Source organism: Chiloscyllium plagiosum, unplaced genomic scaffold, assembly GCF_037043375.1.
Source record: "Chiloscyllium plagiosum isolate Xiang-an unplaced genomic scaffold, Cpla_swu_hap1 HiC_scaffold_4, whole genome shotgun sequence".
NCBI classification, from domain to species: domain Eukaryota; kingdom Metazoa; phylum Chordata; class Chondrichthyes; order Orectolobiformes; family Hemiscylliidae; genus Chiloscyllium; species Chiloscyllium plagiosum.
Genome location: NW_028270142.1, coordinates 63,309,655 through 63,324,512, shown reverse-complemented (window position 1 = coordinate 63,324,512; position 14,858 = coordinate 63,309,655). Strand labels below are relative to the sequence as shown.

The window sequence follows — 14,858 nt, the reverse complement described above, 5'->3', positions numbered from 1 at the left end:
CTCCCAGGTGCCACAGTCAGGGAAGTCTTGGATTGAGTCTGGAGGATTCTTAGGGGCAGGGAGAGCAGCCAGAAGTTGTGGTACGCATTGGTATCAATGATATAGCTAGAAAAAGGGGATTAGGTCCTGAAATATGAATACACGTATCAGGAGTTAGGTTGGAAGCTAGAAGACCAGACGAGCAGTGTATTAATGTCAGGATGGCTACTGGTACCATGGGCTAGTGAGGCTAGGAACACGGAACCAGTGCAGCTGAACATGTGGCTGCAGAGCTCGTGTAGGAGGGAGTGGTTCAGATATGTGGATTATTGGGATACCTTCTGGGGAAGGTGGGACCTGTACAAAAAGGACAGGTGGCACCTGAACTGGAGGGCCACCAATATCTTGGGCAGGAGGTTTGCTAGAGTTCTTAGGGAGGGTTTAAACTAGATTGGGGAGAGGGGGTGCTTGGTGCCAGAGCTACACATCTGAGGATGGAGCAGCTACTGAACAGCCAGATACAGCCAGAGTCTGTGAGTAGGGGTAGGGCAAAGGTGCAGCCAGTGTGAAGGGCTGTAGTGTGTCTATTATAATGCAAGAAGTATCAGGAAGCCTCAGGCGACTGACTGTGTGGAGTTTGCACGTTCTCCTCGTGTCTGTGTGGGTTTCCTCCGGGTGCTCCGGTTTCCTCCCACAGTCCAAAGATGTGCAGGTCAGGTGAATTGGCCATGCTAAATTGCCCGTAGTGTTAGGTAAGGGGTAAATGTAAGGGTATGGGTAGGTTACGCTTCGGCGGGTCGGTGTGGACTTGTTGGGCCAAAGGGCCTGTTTCCACACTGTAATGTAATATAATCTAATGTAATGAATAAGGGTGATGAACTTAGAGCATGAATCAGTACTTGGACATATGATGTTGTGGCCATTAAGGAGACTTGAATATCACAGGGGCAGGAATGGTTGTTGGATGTCCCAGGATTTAGTTGTTTAAAAAGGAATGAGTGGGAGGTAAAAGAGGTGAGGGACTAACATTGCTAATCAGGGATAGTATCACAGCTGCAGAAAGGGAGGTCGTCGAGGAGGGTTTGTCTCCAATGTCAGTATGGGTGGAAGTCAGAAACAGGAAGAGAACAGTCACTTTATTGAGAGTTTTCCACAGATGCCCCCAATAGCCACAGAGACATGGTGGAGCAGACTGGGAGGAGGATTTTGGAAAGGTGCAGAAGTAATAGGGTTGGCATCATGGGTGACTTTAACATCTCTAATATTGATTGGAACCTCTTTAGTTCAAATAGTTTAGATGTAGCAGTTTTTTGTCAGGCATGTCCAGGAAGGATTCCTGGCTCAATATGTAGATAGGCTGACTAGAGGGGAGGCCATATTGGATTTGGTGATTGGGCAATGAACCATGTCAGATGTCAGATCTCTCGGTGGGAGAACATTTCGTTGATAGCGATCACAACTCTTTGACCTTTACTATAGTCATGGAGAGGGATATGAGCAGATGGTATGGAAAAATATTTAATTGGGGGAAGAGTATATATAATGCTATTTGGCAGGAACTGGGTGCCTAAATTGGGAATAGATGTTCTCAGGAAAATGGACAACAGAAATGTGGAGGTTGTTTAGGGAGGACTTGCTGATAGTGCTGGATAGGTTTGTCCTACTGAGGCAAGGAAGGGATGGAAGAGTGAAAAAAACTTGTGCAACAAGGGATGTGGAACATCTAGTCAAGAGGAAGAGGGAAGCTTACTTAAGGCTGAGGAGGCAAGGATCAGACAGGGCTCTACAGGTTTACAAGGTGGCCAGGAAGGAACTGAAGAATAGACTTAGGAGAGCTAGAAGGGAGCATGATGCTACCCTTTAGCAGGTAAGATTATGCAAAACCCTAAGGCATTCTACACTTTTGTAAGGAACAAGAGGATGGCCAGAATGAGGGGAGGGCCAATCAGTGATAGTGGAGGGAACTTGGAGTCAGAGGAGGTAGGGGAGTCCTTAACAAATACTCTGCTTCAGTATTCACTGCTGAGAGGAACCTTGTCATTTGTGAGGACAGCATGAAACAGGCTGATATGCTCAAGCAGGTTGATGTTAAGAAGGAGGATGTGCTGAAAATATTGAAAAGTGTGAGGATAGATAAGTCCTCTGGCCCAGACGGGATATACTGGAGGTCATTACAGGAAGCGCGACAATAGATTGCTGTGCCTTTGGCAATGATCTTTGCATCCACACAGTCCACTGGAGTAGTGCCAGATGATTAGAGGGTGGCAGATGTTATTTCCGTGTTCAACAAAGGGAATAGGGATAATCCTAGGAATCAAGACCAGTCAGTCTTATATCTGTGTTGGACAAATTATTGTAAAGGAGAAACAGGATTTATGATTACTTGGAGAACCATAGTTAGATTAGAGATAGTCAGCATGGCTTTGTGAGGCAGGTCATGCCTCACAAGCCTTACTGAATTTTTTGAGGATGTGGCAAAACACATTGATGAAGGTAGAGCAGTGGGTGTGATGTACATGGATATTAGCAAGGTGTTTAATAAGGTTCCCCATGGTAGGCTCGTTCAAAAAGTGAGTTTTGGGAAGATTTGTACATTCAAAAAGTAAGGAGACATGGGATACAGGGAAATTTGGCTGATTGAATACAGAATTGGATTAGAGTGGTGCTGGAAAAGCACAGCAGTTCAGGCCTCTATACCTTTTTGCCCGAAAAGTCGATTTTCCTGCTCCTCAGATGCTGCCTGAACTGCTGTGATTTCCAACATCTGCAGTCATTGTTTTTACCTGAATACAGAATTGGCTGGTCCACTGAAGACCACTGGAGCTTGATGACCAGTGGTGTTCCACAGGGATCGGCTCTGGGGCCTCTGATCTTTGTGATTTTTATAGATGACTTGGATGAGGAGGTGGAAGGGTGGGTTAGTTAGATTGCTGATGACACGAAGGTTGGTGGAGTGGTGGATAGTGTGGAGGGCTGTTGTGGGTTGCAGGGGACATTGACAGGATGCAGAACTGGGCTGATAAGTGGCAGCTAAGTTTCCAGTTCAACCTGGAAATGTGTGAAGTGATTCATTTTGGAAGATTGAATTTGAAGCAGAATATAGGGTTAAAGGCAGGATTCTTGACAGTGTGGAGGAACAGAGAGATCTTGGGGTCCATGTTCATAGATTCCTCAAAGTTGCCACCCGACTTGATAGGGTTGTTAAGAAAGTGTATAGCGTGTTGGCTTTCATTAGCATGGACTTGAGTTTAAGAGCTACAAGGTTATGCTGCAGCTCTATAGAGCCCTGGTTAGACCATACTTGGAATATTGTGTGCAGTTCTGGTTGCCTCATTATGGGAAGGATGTGGAAGCTTTGGAGAGAGTGCAGAAGAGATTTTCCAGAATGCTGGCCGGACAGGGGGATCTGTCTTATAAGGAAAGGTTGAGGGAGCTAAGACTTTTTTCATTGGAGTGAAGAAGGGTGAGATGCGACTTGATAGAAGTGTACAAGATGATGAGACATAGATAAAATGAATTTTTTTCCCAGGGCAAAAATCGCTATCACGATAACATTAAGGTGATTGGAGGAAGGTTTAGGGGACATATCAGAGGTCGGTTCTTTACACAGAGAGTGGTAGGTGTGTGAAATGCACTGCCAGTGGTGGTAGTAGAGTCTGAGACATTAGGGACTTTTAAGCGACTCTTGGATAGGCACATGGATGATAGTAAAATGAAAGGTATGTAGGTTGATTTGATCTTACAGAAGGATAAAAGGTTGGTACAACATCAAGGGCTGAAGGGCCTGTATCATGCTGGACTGTTCTATGTTCTTAAATGGAACTTGGATTGAGTAACAGCACCTTGAAGCATTAGTCAAAAAATTGAAGTAATCAGCTGATATAAACTGCCAATTATTCATGCTCAGCCATGGACAATGCAGTTTGGTCAAGACAACAACTGAAATCTATAATTTATGCTGCACAGACATGAGCTGGAGTAACTGCCAATTTGTAGTCCATGGATGAAAAATGCAGTCCCTAAAGACCGGCACAGCGTAAGACATAGAAGCAGAAGTAGGTCATTTGCTCCATCGAGTTTACTCCATCATTCAATGAACTCTTGGCTGATTTGATAATTCTCAATTCCACTTTCCTACCTTATCCCCATAATCCTTGATTCCCTTACTGATTAAAAATCTGTCTACCTCATTTTTGGATACACTTAACAACCCAGACTTGTCCATCCTCTGCAGTAAACAATTCTATAGCTTCACTACCCCCTGAAAGTAGAAAATATTCCTCATTTCTGTTTTAAATTGATGACCTCATTCTGACCTTATTATGGCCTCTCATCCTGGACTCTTCCCCAAGGAGAAACAACCTTTCTGCATCTTACCCTGTCAAACCCTCTGAGAACCTTATATGCTTCAATAAGATCCCTCATTTTTCTTAACTTCAATGAGTATAAACCAATCTAAACCCAGAAATTACATGTTGAGATTGTTAATGAAGAAAGGTTTAGGACAATATGCACAATATTCCTCTAAATGCTCTGTTAGATGTTAACACATTGAAAAACAATTTGTTCTGTAGCTTACACAGTGATGTCATATGAATCCATCAAACATTCATTCTCTAATATCACTAACAGCAGTTATATCGACTACAGATTTAAAAGCTTAATAACCTGTTAAGGATTATCTACAATAAATCCACAGGGACAGATACTTTAAAATTAAAGCTTAAAGCATGTCAGATCTGTCAGAAGATTGAATGCTTGCAAGATAAGCACTGATTAATACAATTCTCCCTAGGAATTAATGGGTAAAAACATACACTGAGAAGGTTTCAGAACTAGGCCTACAGAGCTAACAGAACCTTACACATTTTTCTCATTGTGGTGTTCCAAACCAAAAATACCAAACAAATCTTCTTCCTGAAAATTGGATTTGTTCAACTTTTCCCATTGATTGTATCAACATGCATTCTATTCACACTTAAATGCATGTACACACAAACACAAAAAAAAAATCAGAGGAAAGCAATTGTGGAGGTGGTTGCGTAGTGGAGAAGTGCTAGCACATTGGTAATGTCACTGGATTGGCAATCTTGAGCTTTAAAGTAATTTTCTGGGGCCATGAAATTGAATCCCACTTTACTGATGGTGAGATTTGAAAGGAGTAAAAGCTGACAACAATACCACTGCTGACGGTCAGAGGAAAACTCAATTTGACATTCAAAACATCTGGTTTGGAAGATATTTGACTCTCAACCCACAGCTTGACTCTTATACATTCCTCTGAAAAGGTCCCAGCAAGTCCTTCAGCCATTAATAGAATGGTCAACAAAGGTTTTGTCAGCAATGCTAACATCTGTTCAAAAGCAATTCAGTTTTAAAAAAGAAACTGGCTTTGAAATTCTGCTAATCTGATGAATAAAGATTAGATGAGATGAGATTCCCTACAGTGCGGAAACAGGCCCTTCGGCCCAACCAGTCCACACCGACCCTCCGAAAAGTAACCTACCCAGACCCATTTCCCGCTGACTAATGCACCTAGCACTATGGACAATTTAGCATGGCCAATTCACCTAACTTGCACATCTTTGGACTGTGGGAGGAAACCGGAGCACCCGGAGGAAACCCACACAGACACAGGGAGAATGTGCAAACTCCACATAGACAGTCGCCCGAGGCTGGAATCAAACCTGGGACTCTGGTGCTGTGAGACAGCAGTACTAACCACTGGGCCACTGCGTATAATTTTTAAAATTATAAATAATTTATAACTGAACTGTAAATAATATGAAAATGCCTGATAATTTGCAAACTGTCAATATAAAGAATTTAATACTGAAGCTCTCAAGGTAAAATACAGATAAGAAATGAGTAGAATAATATCATAACAGCCATACTACAAATCCATCTGCTAAAAGGAAGGCACAAATAAATGATGATAACTTGACATTTTCAGCAGGAGTTCTATAACACAGGAATAGATTGCGCAGATTAATGTAGTTCTCCATAAGAATTAACATGTAAAACTCTGTGTTAAATGTTTGGGGAGCTAGGTGAGGTAATTTAACAGAATCTTGCCCATTCTTCACAATTTATTAGTTAAATGCAAAATATAAAAGATTTTATTCCCTCTGAAACTGGCTTTGTTTGTTGAATACCAACCATTCGAGCCTCAAAATATCAGGAGCTTGCAAAATGTTGGATGATACAGTCGACAAGTTGAATATGAAACGAGAACAAGGATCCGTAAAGCTAGTTAACTGGAGGTGGTTTAATGACAGAAATAAAATTGGGCTGTACCAAAAGATGGTTGAAATAATAGCTGAAACATGTGGTTGATGGTTGAGGACAGGCAGAAGGATCAAAGTGCTAAGTTTTTCTATTATTGTTGCTATTTGATACTTCTGAGTTCCCAAAAGCAACATAAGTAGGCATGAAATGAAAGATTTCTCAACGGAAATAAAAATAAAGCAGATATAGATAAATTAGTGCAAGTTATAAACCTTATGAATATAGTTGAATTATATCAAGCTTTGAGGATGATCAAGTTCATGAGCAGGCTGCTAATGTATCTAATATTTGTACAGTCTCAGATTCTCTTAATTCATGTTCATTTATGCATAGTCAATAACTGTGACATGTACATATGTATCAATGTGGCGTTTTTGAGAAGACAGTTTGCAGCAGGTGTCACATTTCCCTTGGTGATTTCCATTGTTCAACTTTATATCGGTTGCTAGCATACTTTTAGCCTTCACAGGGTTACTGAAGTCTGAGCTGGGAAGTTTTCAATGGTTCTGACTCAACTAATGAGTCATGGTTGTTCATTGCAGTAATGTTGGATGCTTTCAATAGAGAGTAGATGAATAGTACAATTAGTCATAACTCTTTTTTACGTCATGTTTTCATGTATATTTTGATGCTGTCTTCTGAAGATGATTGGTACAAAAACCATGTTTATAAGGGGATGAATTTTGCTTATACATGTGAAACTTATATTGTTTTAAAAAGCTTAAAATATTTATCATCAAAGATAGCTTCCACTTTTATGCCTTTCAGTAATGAGACAGCAAAAGTATGCTGAAACGTTTGCCTTTTACAGCTCCTCAGCTGGCCTTTGGAGGACGATTTTTGATCAATTTTGATATTTTCTTCTGAAGCCAGAGGAAGGATAATTTTATGCCATTTATTTGGTTTATTTGAAAAACACCTCTTGAGTGATTGCCTTGCTGATGTAAGGTCATGTTAGTGCAACAATACTTTAGCACTGGTGTCAAATCATAGCTCCAACAAATTTTAAACAGTGACAGGGAGAAATGTGTGGCGTTAGACGTGCTGGGATCATCTGCTTCCATGATTCATTACAGGGAGAAAAAGAAACAATCGTTTGTCTGAGTGGGTTTGAAAATTGTTAAGTATATGTTCGATCACTTCTTCAAGAATGCTGGAACTGCTCCATTCCTTTGTTGAAAATTATGGTCTTGTCTCATGCACCATTACTCAAAACTTGTTGCAATATCTACGACTCTGTATCTGGCACACCATGAAGCTGTCGTTCTTTAGACTTCTGATCAGATTGTTCAGGTGAGTAAAAGTCTTGATGAGTCTCCTGCTTCAAAGATTATCCATATCTCAGGAACAAGCTTCACAGAGGAATCCATTTTCTCCACATCCTCTTGGGCCATGGCACCTGAAGAGAGAGAATATAGTAGATAAAATCAGACCATCCTCAAAATGTGTCCAGAAACATTGACATGACTTCTAGCATAAAAATGGGGAACTAAAATCAGGAAAATTGGACTGACAATGGCATCTGCTCATTCTTATGTAACATTTAAATATCCTTGATCTATTACACTGACCATGGGAAAGCAGAGCTGAACAAAAAAATGCAACACATGCAAATATGTTCAACTTATTTGATTTCTAAATTGACTGTTAATTTAGATATAAGGTTTTAGTTGCAGCTGGGCCCAATAACATACTGTTGATATTTTATGGAGATGGTGATCTCAATGAGATCTTCAATGCATTCTCTATATCACATGCTGTTGCCTTGAGAGTGATAAATGGCAGATATTGTAATGAACCTTTGATGTGAGCCTTGCAGACAGAAGTCAGGGGTAATTAGCTGTCACAAAGTATGCAGCCTCTGTCCTACTTTTGCTGCCTCAGTATTGATAGGATTGGTTCATTTAAGCTTCTGGTCATGTGGTTTATGCAGGACTCACCAATGTAGAGGAATATGTAGTGGCACTTCTATCAAGTCAATAGAAGAAAAAGTTAGTAAAATATATAATGAATTTGTTATAACTAAAATAGGAGTAATGCATTGTCTATCTCTAGTTTCACTTCTGCAGGTTTCACAACAGAAATTTAATTGTTTTACTTAGTTCTTGGTAAGTTCATTATATGCTTCCTCCATGTAACACATGGAATAAAAAGTTCCTTCAAGCAGAGATATTTAATAAATACAAAATAATTAATTATTTACTACAGAGTTATGCATTATAAAAAGTCATTCAATGAATATATAAAAATGCTTAACAAACTTGGTTTATAATATTAAAATACAAATGTTGACCTCTCCATAAACCCAATTCTCACACACAGAAAAACAGGACTTTCTCTCTGCAGAGATTTACTTTGTGAGAATAAAAATGTTGAGCTAATAAGTCTTAGTTTTTGAAGACAAAACAGGACGAGATATAGAACGTTCAGTTGGTGGTAGGTACAGCATATGCAGAAGGATGGTCTTAACATAAGCACATCCCATCAGAACAGTCATAAAACCCAATCATAAATGCAGTTAGGTGCTTTCCCCAAAGTGACTTCAAGCAAATGGGACCAGCAATTGTTTGGACCCATGTGGCTTTCAAGAAATACCAAGTTAAAATTTTTTAAAAATGTGTCATTTCATTGAATGTTTAAAAAGGAAAACAATTAGGTATGTCCTCAATCCTTTAAACTCAATTTCACAAAAAAAGGTGGCTCAACATCTTTCTGCCCCTCCCAAAGTTGAATTTTACATCAATGATTCAACAACAATGTGCATTTGTATGGCATTTTAATGGACTATAACTGTCTAAGGCACTCCACAGAAGCATTAAAGTGAAATATATTATATCAAGTCATATTAAGGAGATTTGGGGGCAGTAGACTAAAGGCTTGAACAGCAAAGTAGGTTGTAAGAAGTGTCTGAAAGGAAGAAAGAAAAATGAGAAGCAGAGGTTAAGAAATAAATTTCAGATTTTAGAACCTTATTAATGATGAAATGGGCACCAATTGTAAAGCAATTAAAATTAAGGATGTTCAGGAGGCCTGAATTAGAGGAACTATTTTAGAAGATTGTGGGGTGGGGACCCTCTAGTGATGCAGTGGTAATGCCCCTACCCCTGGACTGAGAGGCTCAAGTTCAAGTCCCACCTGCTCCAGAGGTGTGTAATAATATCTCCGAATAGGTTGATTAGAAAAAAATAGGTTAAATAAAAAAATTTAGAAGATTCTGGGACTGGCGGATTCCTCCAACATTCAAGCACTGAAGGCATAAATATGTCATGATGAATGCAATTTAAATTTGCCAAGTAAAGCATGGAATGGAATACCCTGTTCTTCACTCATTTCTGGATCAAAATCACGCATTAAAACTAAAAGTTGTCAAATTGCTTTGCAAGTTATGGCAGTACTAAGTTTTATAGTTGATAAATCATCTCATTTAACTGAAGCATTTAAGGGAAACCATTCCCTATTATGAAGAAACTCAGTACAAAAGCCTCATGCCCCATTAAACAACCAAAACTCACTATTCCCTAATGGAAGGACTTCATACCCAGTGGCAATATGTAATACCTGACAAAAAGTTCCGTTAACTGCATGGTTTTTATTTTCTCATAAGATGAGATGGCATTTTTGCTGCCTGTCAAATTTATCATTCTGATTTAGAGAGGAAGTGTGAAAAGGTTATAAATGGAGTAGGATGTAGAAATTTCATTCTGTGGAATGCAGGCAAGAGATATGGGACTGGAAAGTTATTGGACACTGTTTCTGAAATCAGTGGCTCACTGGTTTCATGCATCTAATTCCCCATCAGGACTGTTTACTTTACAAAGACTTTGATTATTCATTTTAAGGTTTGGTAAAGAAAGCACTACAATATAGCTTTCAATCTCTTACTCTGTTCAGTGTTAAGATTATGTACAACCAGCCTTTCAAGATCAGCAGGACTATCTGCATGTTCTGGAAGCATATTTGAATTATTCAATGGCTACTCAAGGGTGGCACGGTGGCTCAGTGCTGCTTCACAACGCCAGGGACCCAGGTTTGATTCCAGCCACGGGCGACTGTGTGAAGTTTGCATATTCTCCTGCATCTGCAAAGGTTTCTTCCCACAATCCAAAGATGTGCAGCTCAGGCGAATTGGCTATGCTAAATTGCCGATAGTGTTAGGTGCATTAGTTAGGGGAGTGGGTTATTCTTTGGAGGGTTGGTGTGGACCTTTTGGGCCAAATGGCCTGTTTCCACATTGTAGGGAATCTAACCTAAATAAAGACAAAGTCTAAAATTTATTTTCATTGCTTTAAGGCATCCCAAAGCATTTTATAAACAATAAAGTATGATTTGCCTCAGGCTGGAAATCAAAACTACTATTCCCAGAGTCATCACAAAAGTTAAAGATTTTAAAAAGTTTGCACTGACACCCCAATTTACTGACTTTCAGATGTAGGTTAACAGAAAGCATGGAATAAGCTTCTGTACTAAACAATACTGTATTACAAGTAATTAGATGCTAACTACAGGTAAACAATGATGAACTGTCAGTATATAACTCTAATACACATACATATACAAATACACATACACATGCTGAGATGCTTCTTGTGCTTGTCAGAACATTGTTTTCCAGTCACCCTTCTCTGGAGGCTTTCACTTTTTGCAGGAGACACAGGGGGCCGGTCTCACTTATAAAAGATCTTTGGCATCATTAAATTCACAGATACAGCGAACTGCTAGAGGAAAAGTAAACTTCTTCTCTTGAGGTAAAAAATAGCTGACTGCAGTAAACAGAGAGGATTCCTAAACTGATGGAGATCTGAACCTACTTTCTCAATGCCTTGTTCGTAGCACCAAGCTGTTCAAGTACCTGAGAACCAGTCACAAAGTTGTTGGCAGGCAGGTGGCCTTTGACATCAATATAGATCAATTAGCTTCTTGTTACCAACCAAAGCTCCAATGCAGGTCGTTCTGCTATAACGTGCATTTTATTAACGCAAATTCACTGTAAAGCGATTGATGAATTGGGGACACTGTTTCTAAAGCACAAATTTATAAAGCATGTATTGGTTATAATGCGATTCTGGTCACATTATTTTAAATGGTGCTGCTATTACACAATTTTCTTATAACATGGGGTTGCACGAGAACGGAACTACTGCGTATTAGCAGAATGGACTGTATTTACATAACTCCTCAGCTTCAGTTCATCTGCATATCATTCTTCAATTACTGCTGCTATATAAGTGGAGTTTATAATAAGGGTCAGGTAATTTGTTTTCAAAACATACAGCAATCTTCCAGTAATCCTTGATTTTAAAACAATTCTTTTCCCATTTCTGTCCACAATAAAAAAATCACGACAAAAGAAGAAGATGCGGAGGAAATGCAGTGGCCTATTGATCAAAAGCAAGATCCCACACAAGTCAGTGCAGGAGATGGCCAGAAAGGTTTTTTAATTCATAGGTTAGCTAATAAATAAATGTTTGAAAATGGGCAAAGGAGTTCGAACAGCAGCTTAATAAAAATTCAAAGGAAAGAAATTATGATTTAATTTTCCCCAACAATTCCTGTTTTTGTTCCAAAGATTTTGTTATCCATCCAGTGCCAAGCTTCAGGACACTTACTATGGACTCCAGAGGAAGTTAAACTAACCTGTAAGGCAAGGGAGCAAGTACGGGAGTATGTGATGAATTAAAAGGAGAGAATAAGGCAAGAGAGCAAGGTAACTATTAGAGTAATGATAATCGAACATTGCAGGAAATGACAGTGCACAACTTTAAGAATGCAGCAGCAAGTAAAGTTATAGATTGTAAAAATAACAAAAGGACAAACATAGACTCAGTGTATCTGAATATGTATCGCATTTGAATAGCTGCCAAAGTGAGTGAGAGGTAAGTTGTGTATGTAAGGTTTGCAACAATGCTAAATGTCAGGATAAGCTAAACTATTTGAATTGAAGGGTTCTGTCCTGAATGATAAAGATTGTTGTAAATGGGTGATGGTGAACTTGTGAAATGAGTAGTGGATGAGACTAACAGTGCACTTGGTAGGATATGGCTTTGGAAGATGAAGCGATTCATGCTGAGAATCATATCAGCACATTAAACCTCTTCCTGCACTTACCCAAGTTCAACAAGCAACGTTCCTGGTATTGACCTCTGCTGCTACTTCTTCCCACTAGCACCTGAGTATCTGTCTGGATAACCCCTCTGTATGAAACATAAGAACATTAATAGACCATTCAGTCCCTGTAGTCTGCTCTCATTCTAAATCATGGTTGATCACCTTCCTCAATGACAATTTCCCACACTATTCCCATATTCCTTAATGTCATTAATACCTAAAAATCTACCAACCTCTGTACTGAATTTGCTCATTAATTTAGCTTCCATAGCTCTCTAGAGTAGTGAAAATCAAAGGTTCACAACACTTTGAATAAAGAAATTCCTCCTCATCTTAGTTCTAAACAACTTGTTCCTTATTCAGAGTCTATGTCCTCAGTTCTAGACTCCTCAGCCGGGCACTCATCCTTCCTGCATGTACCCTATCTGTGGGAACATAGGACATCTCCGCCATGTTCAACCATTGTACAAAATAATGCCAGTAAATAGTTAGTACAAGTTAGTTACAATCAGACTGCACTTCTCCTTTTAGACGTTCAGGCTGCCTTTAAGTAGCACTAGACACATGTGATACTGGGTTCCCTGTTGATGCATGCAGCGTGTAGTATCTACAGTTCACAGAAATCATTTAAAAGAGAAGGCTGAGCAGATTTAACATACCTCCTGCAATGCTTTGAACAGATGTGTGCTAATCACACATGTTGGCCATTTCCTGGTCTTATCCAAGCTCTCTTCATTTCCATACAAAATCATAACAGTGCTGAAATTTAGGGACTCCAGCTTACATAGCTGTGGTATGTATCTCTATTAATGAAGGTAGAACTCATTTAATATTTCATGATTAAAACAAATCAATTAATCTCAATTAATAGTAAATTGTGTAATAATTTTAATGCTGTTTTTACTTCGATTATTTGGGTTTGATTTTCAATGTTCCATCATTTTGACATATTTGCCATTTGTTCCAGGAAATAATGGGACAGATTTCGCTGATGTGAGGAATTCACTTAAAAATAGCATGTTTAGATTTTAAATCTTTTTCCCCACAAAGTTATTGGAAGCATGAGCTAGAATCAAGGCAACCAAGCAAAACATGGTATCAAGAGGCTTGGTAACAATGAGACTAATAGGTACAACTAAAATACAGAGAAATAGATAAGAGGAAGGACTGAATTAAGGCAGATATTTTACAATACAAAAAGAAATTTATCGTTCAGTGCAACTAGTCCAGGCAGTATTTATGCTCTACACAGTCTGCACCCTACCTATGTCAGAAATCATACAATACAGAAGGATACTCAGCCCATTGTGCTCCTTGGATTAGTCTCAATTGGTCCCGAATCCAATTATTCCCACTCCTCTTGACCTACCCCAAATACTTCCATTTCAAGGTTATATCCAAATCCCTGTAGAATTGCTACAGTTGAATGCAATTCCATCCGTTCAATTCTGTAACATCTGCATTCCAGATTATAACTAATTGAAAAAAAAACAACTTAAATCCACGATTTTTTAAACTAACTTACCTGGTTATCAACTTTCCTAAGTGTGAAAGCAACTTCTCCTTAATGTTGCTAATCCTTACAATATTTGAACAGCTTAGTCAAAGTCATGTTAACCATCTCTGCTGAAAAAACAAGCCCAGCTTCTCTACTGAAGTCCGTTAACTATTGCATTATCCTAATAAATCTCCTCTATACCGCCTCCAAGGCCTCAATGTTCTTTCACTAATTCAGAGACCAAAACCACTTGACACCCATTGTATGATCACTGAATATCAATGTGAAATATATTACAGCTTAGTGTTGGTACTTCATAACATTTCCATGTTTGTGACATGAAATCTCACGATGGTACTGAAGCATTACAGTAATTAATGTCCAGTTTGACAAGATCTGCCAAGGCAGCACATTTATTCTGATTAATAAGTTCTATAATCAGAGTTAGATAAAATTAGATAACATGGGATCCATGGAGATCTGGCCAATTGGATACAAAATTGGCCTCATGTTAGGAGACAAATGTTGGTGGTAGCAGTTTGTTTTTCAGACTGGAGGACTGTGAGCGCAGGATTGGTGCTGAGTCCACTGTTGTTTGTCATTTATGTACATGATTTGTGTAAGAATATAGGAAGCATGGTTAGTAAGTTTGCGGATGACACCAAAATTGGTGGTTTAATGGAAGAAGGTTATGTAAAAGGTCAATGAGATCTTGCTCAGCTGGGCCAATGGGCCAAGGAGGGGTGAATGGAGTTTAATTTAGATAAATCCAAGGTGTTGCATTTTGGCAAGACAAACAAGTACAGGACCTACACAGTTAATGGTAGGCCCTAGGAGTGTTGTCAAACAGAGAGACCAGGGGTTCAGGTGCATAGTTCCTTGAAAGTGGCATCACAAGTAGACTGGGTGGTGAAGAAGGCATGTGGACAGGTACAGGAATAGGGCCAAACACAAGCAATGTGATAAGTTTAACTTGGGAAACATGGTC

At 39.2% G+C, this 14,858-nt stretch overlaps 1 long non-coding RNA gene across 2 annotated transcripts; it reads right to left on the bottom strand.

Annotated features, from left to right (window-relative positions):
- Nucleotides 1-6,227: 6,227 nt before the first annotated feature.
- On the bottom strand, nt 6,228-13,980 carry LOC148150159 (uncharacterized). Of its 2 annotated transcripts, none has more exons than XR_015756844.1 (2): nt 13,898-13,980; nt 6,228-7,666 (listed from the first exon to the last, which is right to left on the bottom strand). It is a non-coding gene; the product is annotated as an uncharacterized LOC148150159 (long non-coding RNA). The 2 variants fall into 2 exon arrangements; XR_015756845.1 differs by lacking the exon at nt 13,898-13,980 and adding an exon at nt 12,373-12,456.
- Nucleotides 13,981-14,858: the final 878 nt, after the last annotated feature.